Here is a 15,383-nt window from a genome sequence, read left to right as displayed (position 1 = left end):
TATCCCGTGAGGCCCAAAAATGCTCGGACCTCAGTCTGTGTCTTGGGGGGTTCCCAGGCCATGATGGCCTCGATCTTCGCCTGGAGGGGTTGCACCGCTCCCCTACCCACCAAGTGTCCAAGGTACACTACCGACCCCTGCCCGATCTGGCACTTGCTGGCCTTGATCGTCAATCCAGCTTGTCTCAGGGCCTGGAGAACAGCTTGCAGGTGACGCAAGTGATCCTCCCAGCTGTTACTGAAGACGGCTATGTCATCCAGATAAGCAGCAGAGAAACTCTCCATTCCGGTGAGGATCTGGTTTACCAGGCGCTGAAACGTGGCAGGTGCGTTCTTGAGCCCAAAGGGCATCACACAGAACTGGTAGTGGCCATTGGGCGTGGAGAAGGCTGACCTTTCCCTTGCTCCATCAGTCAAAGAGATCTGCCAGTACCCTGAAGTAAGGTCAAAGGTACTTAGATATTGGGCAGCTCCCAGCCGGTCAATCAATTCATCCGCCCTAGGGATCGGATGAGCATCAGTTTTGGTCACTGAATTCAGTCCCCGATAGTCCACACAGAACCTCAGTTCTGGTTGGGCACCCGGTGGTGCAGCTTTTGGTACTAACACCACCGGACTGGACCAGGGGCTGCTAGAAGGTTCGATCACTCCTAGCTCCAGCATCTTAGTGACTTCACTGTGAATGCTGGCCTTCACCTTGTCCGACATCCGGTAGATCTTGGACTTCACAGGTGGGCTGTCTCCTGTGTCCACGTCATGGACGCACAGGTGAGTCCTACCCGGGACAAGGGAGAACAACGAGGAGTACTGCCCCAGGACCTGGCGACAGTCCTCCTGCTGTTCAGGAGTTAGAGATGGGGAGAGAATCACTCCCTCCACCGACCCATCCTTCTCTTGAGACGCAAACAGATCAGGGAGAGGCTCGCTTTCCACGTCCTCTACTCCGTCAGTCACCATCATCAAGATGACTTCGGGCCTCTCGTGGTGGGGTTTGAGGCGGTTGGCATGCAGCACCCGCAGGGGCTGACGAGGGGTCTTCAGGTCCACCAAGTAGGTAGCCTTACCCTTCTTCTCCAACACCTCAAAGGGTCCTGACCAGCGATCCTGGAGGGCACTAAGCTCTCCTGGTTCGATCACCCACACCTTCTGGCCAGGCTCCAACTCCACCGGGTGAGCATTGTGGTCATACCACGCCTTCATCACTGCTTGGCTGGCTTCCAAGTTGTCAGAAGCTTGCTTCCACAACTTAGCCATTTGGCTCCGGAAGGCCAGCATGTAGCTCACCACATCCTGGGGAAGCTTTCTGGGAGTTCTTTCCCATCCGTCTCTCACCAGGTTGAGAGGTCCACGTACAGGGTGCCCATACAGAAGCTCGAAGGGGCTGAAGCCCACTCCCTTCTGTGGCACTTCCCTGTAGGAAAAAAGTAAGCAGGGTAGGAGGACGTCCCATTTCCTCCGCAGGCTTTCAGGCAGACTTCTGATCATGCCCTTCAAGGTTTTGTTAAACCTCTCCACCAGACCATTGGTCTGGGGGTGGTAAGGAGTGGTGAACCGGTATGTCACTCCACACTCCTTCCACATGGCCCGCATGTACGCTGACATGAAGTTGGTCCCCCTGTCGGACACAACTTCCTTGGGAAAACCCACTCGGGTAAAGATTCCCATCAGGGCCCTAGCCACAACAGGTGCTGTTATGGTCCTCAGAGGTATTGCCTCTGGGTACCGTGTGGCATGATCCACCAGGACCAGGATAAACCTGTGACCAGCTGTAGTCGGTGGATCTAACGGACCCACAATGTCGATGCCCACCCTTTCAAAGGGGGTGCTAACGACAGGAAGTGGTTCCAGGGGAGCTTTCAGCTTCACCCCTGTTTTCCCACTGGCTTGGCAAGACACACATGTCCGGCAGTAGGTATCGGACGACACTTTCATCTGAGGCCAATAAAAGTGTGGGACAAGACGGGCGAAGGTCTTGTCTTGCCCCAGGTGTCCTGCCAATGGTATCTCGTGAGCCAACTCCAGAAGGAAGGCTCGATAACGTTGAGGGACTACCAAGGCTCGTGACGATCCATGTAGGGGTGCCTTGGGTTCACTGTAGAGGAGGCCATCCTCCCAGTAAACACTGTAGTTCCCTTCAACGTTCCCTGCTGCCTGGGCTTCGGCCTGTCGCCTCAGCCCCTCAAGGGTAGGGCACTCCCTCTGGCCCTGACAGAATTCCTCCCGGGACGGGCCTCCCTCCACGTGCCACTCGGCCGGGATGGGTAGGTCCTCCAGGTTGGTAACGTCCCCCACCGCAGACTCCTGGTCCACCACCTCCGGTGGCCTATCCGTCCTACGGGGTGGGGACGCTGAGGCAGGCTCCTCCTGTCCTCGGTTCTTCCCTTGACTGGCAGCTGGCTGGGCCTTTGTTCCAGGCTCCAGCCGAAACGAACTCCCTCTTCGGGTAGTCGCGGACCTTGTGCTAACACAGGCCCATTTAGGTGTACCCAGCATCTCCGTGTGAGTCCGGTATTCCACCTCCTTCCAAGCGTTGTGCTCCATGTCATTCCCCAGCAGACAATCGACTGGCACGGCAGGGCTTACGGCAACTCGAAGTGAACCTGCAACCCCCCCCCATTCAAAGGGAACCTCGGCCACTGGATAGTGGCCTGTTCTGCCGTCAGCCATCGCGGCTGGGTGGAGTACATCGGGAATTACCTGCTCTGGAGACACCAGTTGGCTACGCACCATAGTCATACTGGCTCCTGTGTCTCTCAGAGCCTCCCCTCTTTGGCCGTTGATGGTGACCCACTGCCCATACTTTGCAGTATTTGCGGGCACCTGGATCTTAGGAACCATCTCCCGTTCTCCCAGGGACACTAAAGTGACACCCGCCCACTCCCTTCCCTTAGTTAAGGGCATCTCCTCCCCGAGCACTACACTAGCTACTCCGGGGGTCTTTCCTCCAGTGGGAGGGGGTGGTCGTTTCAAGCACTTCGGATCTCCTTTATAGTGTCCAACGCCACCGCACTCGTAGCAATGGACAATCCTTGGCTGCTGACTCTGGCCAGGATTAGGGTTTCTGGGCGGGTTAGCCTTAGGGGTGAATCCTGTTCCCTTCCCTTGGAAGTTATTTTGGGGGCCTTTGGAGAACTCCTTTTTCTTTTCCCCTCCCTCTTTCTTCTGGGGGGCGCCCTGTCCGGCCTTTTGAGTATCCCCTCCAGTCCCCCTTGTGGACACCCGGGTACTAGCCCAAATGTCCGCCTCCTCAGCAAGCTTCCGGGGACTGGTCAGCTTGCTATCCACCAGGTGTTGCCGCAGTTCAGGGAAACATTTCTCGAGCAGGTGTTCCTTCAGTACCAGGTCAAACAACCCCTCGTAGTTCCTCACTTCACTGCCCTGAATCCAACCTTCCATTGCCTTCTTTGCGTAGTCCAGGAAGTCCACCCAATTCTGCGTGCCCAGTTTGTGACTACCCCTGAACTTCTGTCTGTACTTTTCGGGTGTTAGTCCAAACTTCCTTATGAGCGCCAGTTTCATGGTGGGGTAGTGGGTCTGCTCATCCTCTTCGAGGGCCAACAAAGCATCCCTACCAGCTGGAGGCATGTACTTGTACAATCCCCCTCCCCAGTACTTCTCTGGAACCCCATGGGCCCTCAACGAGACCTCATAGGCCGCTAGCCACTTGGCGATATCGTCGCTCACCCCATAGCTAGCTACTATGTCCTTTGGCAGGTATGGTTTAGGTTCCCTGGTGATCTCTTGGGTTTGGCTGCCACCATTAGGAACAGGTTGTGCCCCGATTCTCAAGATCTGAAGATCTATTTCTTTCAGTCGTAATTCATGGGCCATCCTCTGCTCCTCCTTCTCCTTCTCCAGCCTTGCTAAGTCCCATGTGAGCTGTCTTTTCTCCCTCCGGTCTGTTAACTCCACTTCAGACAAGCCACCGCTAGAGGCACTGCTGCCCTTCCTAGAAATGGTTCTGGGCCCTGCTGACAGGTTCCCCACCTCAGGTTGGTACATCTCAGCCCCCTCGGGGTCAGGCTCTCCATCCCTGTCTTCCTCCTCAGCCTTGCTTTCTCGGCGTGCCTCCCCCCAAGCCCTTAAGCTGGTTTGGAGTGCACCCTTCTTTGCTCCTGGGGGACAGTACACCCCCTCCCGCTGGCAAAACTCCCTGAGTTGGGCCACAGTGTACGTTTCTAGATTTTCTAGTACAAACTCCATCTCGCCCACTCAGGTTAGAGGACAGGTTTTTGTGCAGTAACTATGCAGGGGGGTACCTTTAATAATACCTCCTCCCACCACCAGAGTAAATTTGGAAAAAACAAAAACCCACAATTAGGAAGGCCGCTCTTGAGAAAACTCCCGGTGTAGGCCTATGGACTACCCACAGTTATTGTTGAGTATGCGTAGGCACAGCTCTATCCCACCGCTGCCACCAATTTATGTTGGAAAACCACTCCCACACTAGAAGGGGTGGTGGTGGTCTTCCGGACACACTGTGGTAGCTTGGCTCGAGTGGTCAGGAATCAGGCTCCGTGCTAAGCATACAACATACCCAAACAATAACCATGCGTGCATCCGTTCCAAAAACGACTCTACACCGTAAAAATTATGAAAATATCTTTCTTTATCTGCTTTTTCTCTTAGTTGCTGATTGGAGAAAATAAATAACAATCACAATATACAAACGTTTTAGAAAGTGCAGGACAAATAAATACTGGCTTAATGATTCAATAAATAGGGGTGATCATAAATACTGAAGGCATAAATAAAAGTGCAATACAGACAGGCAATTAAATATTCTGAGGCAATAAATACTGTAACCAATAAATATTGTGCATCAATAAATACTGTGGACCAATAAATACAGTGGAACAATAAATAGGTTAAATACAATAAATACAATGCCCCTAATAAATACTTAAAAGCTGACAGTGACACTCATGGAATCAGATCACTTTTGAATTCCTAAGGGCTGATTTGGCCCAGGCACAGCTTGTGGGGATGTGGAAGGCTTGAGGGTGTCTACTCCCTGGCTTGGTCAAGGCTGAGGCCTAAACTGAGGTAGATAAAGGGGGGAAATACCAGAGACCTGGCTCTCTCTCTCCACACAACCTCTCTAGATTAGTCCCAGTTCACCCCTGGCACCTTAGAGCAGTCTCTCAGGTCTCCACAGGGCCTTAGGCGCCCTCTACTCCACTTACTGCCCTTTTTCTGATGCTCCGACGCCGCTGGAGTCGTGTCGATGCCGTGAGGCGGTTCCGGTTCGACGTCGGCGGCCTCGGCACAATGTCAGTTCTTGACGACGCCGGTAGGCGGCTCCGGTTCGGTGTCGGCGGCCTCGGCTCGATCTCGACCTCCGATTCGATGGCGTGGGGCAGTCTTTACTCGATGTCGACTTCGGGCGGCTCCGGTCCGATGGCGACCTCGGATTCGATGACGTCGGCCGGCCTTGCCTCGATGTCGACTTCCGGCGGCTCCGGAGTGCGATCCTCACTCCCGACCTCCGGTGCTCCTCTCCTTAGGTTTCCGGCGACTCCGGAGTGCGATCCTCACTCCCGACCTCCGGCACGATTCCCACAGGTTCCGGCGACTCCGGAGTGCGATCCTCACTCCCGACCTCCGTTACACTTCACCTCGGTCTCCGACGACTCCGGAGGGCGGACTTCACTCCTCCGATGACGCCGCTCGCTCGACCTCGGGTGACTTCCTCCTCGACCTCTGGTACTCCTCACGACCTCTGACGGCGCCCTCTCTCGACCTCTGGCGGCTCCGGGTACGACGTCTGCTTTTCCAGTCAGCGCCGCTTCTCCACCTCGGGCTCCAGGTCTTAGGCTACTCGACGTCGGTCTTCAGGGAAACCAGTTTCCAGGTCAGGATCTTGCTGTTCTCTTGTTTCTAAGGCCTGTTCCTGCTGTCCAGGTCCTTAGGATGGTTGTTCTGACTTCTTCCCACACAGGGCTCCAGGCTGGGCTCAGTCAGTAGGGACTAGTATCAAGGGTGGGTTTATGGACCCCACTCCAGGCACAAGTTTCCACCCCTGCTGCTTCACTCCTTCCTCCTTCAAGTTTTTGCTGCTCACTCCTCACCAGTCAGGTGCCAACTGCCAGCTCCAACTGCCAACTCTCTCTCTTAGCTTCCCAACATTCTAAACCGCCTCCAACTGTCACAGGGTTCTGGAATGTTCTGGAAGGTGCTGGTAGGTTCCAGTGGATGCTGGTGATGTCACAGGTGGCCACCATTTTGTGCTCCAGGCCCTCAGACAGAAGTTTCAGGGGTAGGTAAAATGGCTCCCTGAATCTGCAGCAACACTAAAAAGTCTGGTGGTTCCCAAAAAGGAAAAATTCAAACAGGGTTTGAGGCAAAAGTGGGACAAAATAAATAATGATGAGGAGGGACCACCCAAAGGGCTGACAGGTCTAACATTCCCCTATCACTTTCACACAGATTTCAACAGTAATATGATGCCTGTGTTGTGAGTGAAATTTATAAGAGATCCACTTACAGTGTCTAAAGTTTTAAAAGCTACTGCACTTGTCTCAATTGTCATGTAGACTATAATTTCGCCACAAGGGTGGGTCCGCTAATCTCAAAGTGGTCGTCTGTGGCACCAGATGTCCTCAGGACGGGTCCTCCTTAGCTGCAGCCTCATACAGGAGTTGTGTTCTGCCAGTCAGCACCCTCCTAAAGGCATCCCCCATCATTCAGTGCACCTCCACTTCCACCAGTGAGTCTCCTCAAGGCTCAGTGAGGTCTCCCTCATGACCACCCATCAAGGGACGACACCAACACCCGAAAGGCTGCCCACAGCGCAGGTCACTTCATGGTGCACCAGGTCTAATGTCTCCCCATGGATCTCGCTTATGCCCCAGCACCACGCTGCTGAGATGTTCGGGGAGTGGCTCTCTTACCACTGTGTCACACTTCTGTGTCGCTACTGCATCCCCTGCACCTCCATGCTGTCGGCTCAGTTAGGCCTCCCTCAGGGTGTCTTCATCTCCTTCTTGCCCCCGGATCATCTATACGTGTGTGGGGGGGAATCCCGGGATACTCACTGAGTTCCAAAAGGCCTCATGTGTTCTGAGGCCAATTGATCATCAGTGATTTCCTGATGTCTCATGTTCTACCAGGCACAGGCAGGCCTGTAGTCTTTGTGTCCTCAGGGCCAACTCCTCCAGCAGGTCATCCCCCAGCTATGTGTTGAGTCCTCTCCTCCACGTGGGCACAGAGCGTCTATCACCAGGGATTGAATGGCCCCTCCGGTCTCTCAGCCAGTGCAGCCCCAATCGCCCACAGTTCCATGGCATGATGCCTGGAATCCGACGTTCGTTCAATTCATCCACAGCCACGCAACCCCTCTCACCTGTGCGGCCATACGGGAGTCTCGCGGCTCCTCCTGAGATGGCGGCAGAGCAGATCAGGTGGTCGATGGATCCCGGCTGGCCAGGTGGAGGACCCAACTTCTGTCTCTCCGGTGACAGGGGCGGGGCGGGGGGCGCACAGGCACCAGCCTCACCCGCTCACTCCTCTACTACGGACACCGCCGGCTTCATGGCATCGCCATTTTGGGCCTCTGACCTCCGTCACGTCCTCGGTCTTGCTTCGTCAATGGAGACTTCCAACAGCAAGCCAGTGTTCTGATTGTCTCTCCACCTCCTGTGAGCTCTACTTGATTAATGGTTAAGCTTTCTGGGCCGGATGGTGATAGAAAGGCAGGATATATTTTGGGATTATGTTTGGGCTGGTGGATCCTTCGGCAAACGCGGCTACCCAGTCTTATGGCCTTTGGTGCCAACAACATCCTACAGATCGCGCATACTCATTCCTCTTCGGTGCCCATAAGGGATTTTCACTGCTGGATTACCTCCTCGCACCGGCAGGAGAGATAGAGATGGTTGAAAGGGTAGAATACCTGGCGAGGAGGTAGAATACCTGGTGAGGCGTTTATCAGACCGTTCACCTTTTTGGCTGACAGTGGGTGGGTGATCACACAGGCAGTTGCAAGGGTGGAGACTAAACACGTGGGATCTATGGGACAGGGTGGTAGCCCGTGAGATCCAGATAGGCTCTGAGCTGTACTTCTGCAAAAACGAGGGCTCAGTGTCCTCAGCGGTTGTCCTGTGGGAGGCCTACAAGGCTGTACATCGGGAAGGGCAAAACACATTATAGCCCATAAGAAGAGGAAAGAGACCTGTGAGATCTAGGCATTGGAGCATAGGCTTCTAGACCTGGAAGGACACTTAGGCCCAGACATTAATCCATTGACAATTTGTCAGATTACAGTCACCCACAGGGAATATCAGGGTTTGGCTCGCCAAAAAGCAAAGACCCTACTTCTGGCCACACAACACTGCCCGTACGAGAAGGGAGACAGAGCTGGGAGACTGTTAGTCTGGTTGGGTAGGAAAGAGAAGGAAACAAGGTGAGTAGCTTCCATTCAAGAAGATGGTGTAATACGCAAGGCAGCCCAAAACATAGCAGACGTCTTCATGCAGTACTACACAGAGTATTATAAGGACAGAACGCTAGCAGAAGACCCCCAAATTTGTAGCTACATAAGCACAATTGATACCCCCACCCTCTCTTGGGACGACCGAACAGCCCTCGAAAAAGAGACTACCCTGGAGGAGGTCACGACTGCCATTGGTAGGCAAAAATCAGGGAAGACCCCTGGTCCTAATGGATTGCAGGCACTGGCCTGTTTGGCCCTCATTTGCGAAAAATGTATCTTGCGGCACAGGCGGAGAGAATGCTTCTGCCAGACCTCTGTAACGCTACAGTTGTGATGATCCACAAGCCAGGGAAGCCTGCCACGGACTGTGGATCCTACCACCCTATCTAACTATTAAACTTGGAAAAGGAGATATAGGTCACTATACTGGCCAGACGCTTGCTGCCGGTGATCACATCCCTTATCCATTGTAGCCAATCCGGATTCATGCCGAAATGGGTGATGAGATATAACCTCCGTCGGCCCGCCAACTGGCTAGAAACAGTGATAAATAGACCTGACCCTCGCGTACTTTTATCACTAGACGCTGGAAAGGCATTTGATGCCTTACACTGGCCACTCATATGGCAAGTTTTACTAAAGTTCGGCTTTGGACCCATCTTCTTACCCCGGTTAGATCTATTGTATGCCAACCCTAGAGCTCGAGTGCAGGTAAACGGAGTGATGTCAGCAGACTCCCCAGTGTGCCACGGCACCAGGTAGGGATGCCCGTTGTCCTCATGACTGTTTGCACTAATACTGGAATGGCTGGAGTGTCTGGTCCAAACTCACCCAGACATAAGGGGCTTTCTGGATGACCTGGGGACACTTAGGGACGATCGGATCTCACTCTACGCAGATGATATCCTAATGTATGTCACTAACCCCAATGCAACACTTCCTGTCATCCTGCAGACATTCGAGGAATATGGAAGGCATGCTGGATATAATATAAATTGGTACAAATCCAGCCTCTGTTCAGTGGGAGGGGACATAGACACGCAAGATCTTCCTGGGCGACTCCACATAGACAAAGAGGGGTTCCGATACTTATGTCTTTATATATCCACTAACAACACAGCGAACCTTCATCAAAATATTAAGAACGTTTTAATAGAATTTCACGAAGACATGGAAAGGTGGAAACGGCTTCCCTTGACATTACTGAACAGAGCTGCCAGGTACAAAATGGTTACGCTCCCGAAACTGCTTTACATTCTACAAAACACATACTGTAAACTATCCGAGGCGATCTTTAAGATAATTGATGAGAAACTACGCATGCTTCTATGGAATGGGCTCATCCAAGGGTGGCTCTCCAGAGGCTCCAACGCAGCCAATACAATGAAGGAATCGCGCTAACAGATATACAATCATATGACAGGGCAGCGCACCTAGTTATAATTAACAAATGTGGACACGTGCCGAGAGAGCACCCAACATATGCCCTGGAAAGGCTCCAATTTCAGACTCACACCTATCTCCACTACATCTATGGAGGCAGTGTAGTTCGGGAAATATTGCCGGCTACTCAGAGGACAATAGATGCTTGGAAGGGGGCAAAACAACAAATGAGGTGGGATAAGAGATGCACAAGGGAAACCCCACTATAGGAGGGGACGCGACTGCCAGATTTGGGCAAACTGCAGAGCTTTGGTCCCCAGGACATGGTTGGGATATCCAGGCTAGGTGACCTTTTAGCGGAAGGCACCCTGATTTCCTTTAACTCACTCCAACATGAGTATCAGCTGTGTGACACCCAAAGTTTTAAATATTTACGAATAAAGCACGCATTCAGGGCAGAGAGGCTAGACACATTGAATATCCCTGAGTTTGCGCCCATGGAGGAGAGGCTACTTCAGGGGGAAATATCAGACAAGGCAGTCTCATGGACATACAAAACCCTAATAAATAAAATCCCTGATAGGCTGAAGGCCCTTAGAGCCAAATGAGAAACCACCACGGGAGAATCGGAAGATATTGATTGGGAGGTGGTATTGGTGCACCTGAGAGAGGTGGCTATTAAGCTGCGACTGCGACTGATACAATTTAAGATCCTACACAGAGTCTACTTTGATATGGCACGCTTACATAAAATTAGGAAGCCTGAGACATCTGACTGTCTCCTCTGCAAGGCAGAGTGCGGGACTTAAATAAACACACTTTGGGAATGCCTCTAAATAAAGTCATACTGTTCCCAGATAGTAGAGGAATTGAGTAAAGTCAAGGAGACACAACTGTTCATAGATGCCAAACACATCCTGTTAGGCATTCCCTCCAAGGTGGATCTCCCTCGGTAAAAAAACCTGCTATGTAACCGAGGGCTGGTGGTCACCAAGAGAGATATAGCTAAATATTGGGGAGCCTTGAAATTCCCCACAATCACTTAATGGAGGACTGGAATGGACCTTCATATGTGTGCAGAAAGTGTAACATATACGGCAAGAGGGTGCCCGAAGAAGTTCACTAAGACCTGGGATCCCTGGTCGATATACTATGGGTTGGTAATAGAGGGGGAGACAGATGATCCCCAGCCGCAGATTACGGAATAGGGATTGGAAAGCAGTGGGGAACCCCTTCCCTCCCACCATATACGTATGTTTGTATTAAATGTGAGAGGCTGTTAAGTAATGTCTAGGCTGGCTACGATCTGTATCAGTATCACTGCTGACTTGATCCACCATCTTCTGCTTTTGCAATGCTCTTTGTCTTTCATGCAAAATATGCATCACATTGTGTTTTCAGAATCTGTACCAATAAAAACATTTATAATGAAAAAAGAGTGTGTGTATGCATGCTGGAATTCACATCTGTACAACTACTTTGTGGTGTATGTCGCAGGTAACCTTGCACCATGAGTCATGGGTGACAGAGTTGGTGCTAGCCAGTAGAAGTCACCCCACCAGTAGTTGAGTTGTGTAATGGGCTGTATGCTGCAGATACAGTGCATCCCTGAATGTGGACTCTTCCACATTGCATCAAATGTACCAACTACCTGACATTGTATGAGTGCCTCCCAGAAATGGGACTTAGGGTATACGAGGTCATGAGTTTGGCATTTCACTGCAATTCCATGTGCAGACTGGAGACATGTTCCCAGTGCCCTCCAAAATATTTTATTTGCACTGAGGTAGGATTCCTGACATCTTGTTATGACCTGCCGAGCCATATGTCCATACCCTGCCATGTGGACATCTACATTCACAATGTGCATCAGTCAAGCAGTCTGGTAAGGATTTGTCATTCACCATGCCTACATAGAGTTGCAGGTCTACAGCCTCCATGGCATCTGTGTAAGTCACCCCATCCCACACATGTATGATCAGGACTACTCGGAGGGATGCTCAAGTACCCCTGAGGCCGGATTACAGCAGCCATACCTCAGGTTAAAGGTTTCAGAAAATGGGGAGAATATATAAAAATACCTACTGACAATGTACTAACTTCCTTATAGCTTCACATGTTTAGATACTATATGTCCTCTGACATGACTCAAATCAATGATTGGGAATAACTTGCCCTATCACAACATAATTTGCAATATCTATCATATGAAGAAGTGTTTGTTTGTGATGGCTAGCCTGCTGACACGGTCACACAAGTTTTTTCCAATTTGGACATTTGATTTCACACATAGCTACTGGAACAGGTATGGGCCACAAACCATTTTAGTTGTTGATCAGCATGAATGTCTGATTACATCTATAGTCTTTCACACTGAACTCATGTTGCAGGATATATTAAACCTTTGCTGCATGTATGAGCATAGTATGGTACCAAACAAAAAAAACATATATGTGGCATTTGGACACATACTTACTATAAATCTGATTACATGAGACCATAATGTTTACACTTGTTAACGCTGTCTGGGTAATGTCTTCAGGCACACCAGTGTCATACTCGCAAATAGACATAGGCAAGCTTACTGTGTCCAGACAAGCTCAGCATAGCTCAATTCACTTTGCAGAAAACATTTGTTGAAGCATAAGTTAAAGTGTCTGTGCAATACAACTGTGGACCATATGCAGATTTAGTGCCAGATGATGGTACATGTGTCATAAGCATCGAAACAGTAGGTGAGCAAACTTCAACACAGCAGGTAAAGATATATGTTTCATGTGGGCCTGCATACATGTGGACATATATACACTGCCCCTACATGCACATTGACATACATCATTGTCCATTTCACAATAAAATGTGTACAAGTTCAGTTTTGTTTGTACACAGTGTAATTTGCTTACAGATGATGATACACCCACATACACATCACAACGTAACAACTATTATAGATCAAACACAAACCATGTACTTATTTCACTTACTGGTGGCATTGGGATCCTGGAAGAGCTCTACCATGCCCCTGGTGTATGGTGCAGGTCCAACTACAAGACAATAATTGGAACATTGCATTGTGAATAGTGCCAATACACACTGCCTATATCTCATGAACAGTACTATGACATCCCAGTAATCTGGTATATTCAACACGTTGGACACACATACGCATACATTGTCAGTCTGGATGAGGTGCAGCTAGTCATCTTACATGACAGATGTGGCCCGATGTTGATATCTCACATAACAGGCCTGAAGCATGCTTCAGGCGTGTGATTTTTTGTGTACGCCTGGGCAGCATCATCTTGCACCATGACACAGGGGGAAACCATTGACCCTAGGCAGGCCAAAGTAGTGCTGATATGGAAAGGACAGGTATAGGCCGTATGTGACATTGTAAGGACAATATCAGACTATTAATGTCACAGGTGCGCAGAGTGCTGACTAGGCGCAAAGCATGCTACCTTGCAACATGGTATAAGGGTGCATGATATGTAAGACGGTATCAATGTTCAGTCCCAAAAGGCCCACCTTCTGGAACAAAACAATTAATCCAGGACATGTTAAACTCTCCATGCTGTGCAGGAAGCAGGATGCACCTGGCTCCCAGCCTCCCGATAGCTAATCACAATGCTGCAATGCAGCATTGTGATTGGTCTGAGCAATGTGGATTGGTGCTCAGCCAGAGAATGGGAGGCTGGGCATGTTCTCCATGCAGGCTGTAATGCAACCTGCATGGAGAACATGCAAAGTGGGAATGAGTTTTTGGCCGGCCCCAGAGTGCAAAGCACTTACCCCCCCAAGCACTGTCAGCAGAGCAGATCCGCCCCGTCCCACCCGCAAAGCTGCCGCATCAAGGAAAAATAAAATAAAACTTAAAGTTATCATCATTTTATTTTTTACTTTAGTGACAGTGCTTAAAAGCAGTGGGTGACGCTCCTCCAACCTTCGCGGAGGAGCCGCCACTGCATTCCTCCATACACAACCCCTGTGCAGGGTTTTTGTGAATATTCACATCATGCCCTGCACAAGCATGTATGTGAAATCAGCTCATGTTTACAAATACATGCATGAAAAATTGTATAAAAACCCATAACACCTTGAACAGCCCCCTGGGGAATGGTATTGCAATTGGACAGATGTACATGGGATTTTTGCTACCCTATCCCTTAAATTACCTGCCCCTTACATGTAAAAATAATGTTTACAGTGCGATCGAGATACAACCACATGTAGATGGTACGTACATACATAACTTTGGGCCGCCAACAGCCACTCCAAGGTGGTCTAAGAGATCTGCTTCTCTGCACACCATATCAGCCCACTGATGCTTCGACTGATAGATGGTGCAGTCGACCCCAAACACCCTTAACGGTGCTGCTGCACCTTCTACTCTTTCCAGTCCTTGGTGGGATAGCCCTGGCTGACCCTACCCCGGATGCCACCATGTTGAGTAAATAATGGGCAAGCAGCCATAGCAGGCATCCTAAACTATCCCTTAGAAAAGTTTTATAATCTACCGTTCCCTGACATGGCCCAACCCACTCTATACACCCTAACCTAAAAAAAAAAAGCCTTAACCTAACTGTTGTAATCTTTCTTTGACCACCCCTACTCTTCTTTTAACCCTGTAACCTCTCATTGGTATATCCCCTTCATCCACCTCCTCCCCTTTGAAAAGTTCCCTCCGAAGCTCACCTTAAAATGTTGAAGGTGACGGTTATTCTGGTTGAGGAGAGTGGATGACTGGCAATAAAGATGCTCTACTCTTCTATTTCCACGGCTTATAGCATATCTTTTAAAATACATTACTGGTGACGATTTGGTGCAGGGGACCGAGCAGTCATCTCCCCTTTCAGTGCTCTCTCCTTCATGGCATGGTTAGCTACTGAGTGTTATTCTACTATCCGGTGCAGAAGTTTGTCCCGCCGGAGGACCTTGAAATTTCGCCATCTCCAGAGATAAGCGCAGTTGAAAAGCCTTGTTTTCCTTAAGTTGGGAGGAGCCCCTTCCTCAGGAAATAGAGACAGGGGCGGAGACTTGATGCTTTTGTCCAATGGGACTGTAAGCTCTCTGAGGATTGCCGGGCACGCTTTCAGGAAGTCTTTGGCGTACAGATACGGAGTCCTGCAGATTGCGGGGGCACGTCTGTGCAACAACAAGCATATATTTTTGTCACTTGTTTCTGTTGTAAGAAAACTACTGCTCCTGCCACACTCATTAAAGTGTTTGGTCCTTTGCTAAGAGTGTTTTCTGCAGGAAGAGTGTGTAATACACAACAGACATTCCAGGTATGATTAGAAATTTATATTCCATTTTCATGGTGATGCACACACCATATGCCTGGAAAAGAGTTTCGCGGTGACACACTCATCTCTATTGTGTGTTCCTGTGATTTTGACAAGGTGGCACGCACACCTTCACCGAGTGACATCATTCTTGGTTCTCTGAGGTGTCAATTAAGTTCAAGTAAGGAAAAGATTAATACTTCCTCATTATGCTCATCAGCCCTGTGCAACACAGCATAATAATTATAAATATTTTCATGAGAGTGCTTATTGATTGATATT

General features: G+C 50.1%; 1 long non-coding RNA gene across 1 annotated transcript in view; it reads right to left on the bottom strand.

The window, feature by feature from the left end:
* LOC146829552 (uncharacterized) overlaps positions 1–14,789 on the bottom strand; it is a 235,845-nt gene extending 221,056 nt beyond the window's left edge. The window contains exons 1-2 of the long non-coding RNA XR_014962006.1: positions 14,512–14,789; positions 12,801–12,860 (exon numbers count right to left, since the gene is read on the bottom strand). This is a non-coding gene — a long non-coding RNA (uncharacterized LOC146829552). The remainder of the gene's footprint in view (positions 1–12,800; positions 12,861–14,511) is intronic.
* Between the last annotated feature and the right edge of the window lie 594 nt (positions 14,790–15,383).

Source organism: Triturus cristatus, chromosome 5_2 (assembly GCF_964204655.1).
Source record: "Triturus cristatus chromosome 5_2, aTriCri1.1, whole genome shotgun sequence".
Lineage (NCBI taxonomy): Eukaryota > Metazoa > Chordata > Amphibia > Caudata > Salamandridae > Triturus > Triturus cristatus.
The sequence above is the reverse complement of the archived record's forward strand: the minus strand, read 5'-3'. Positions and strand labels throughout refer to the sequence as shown.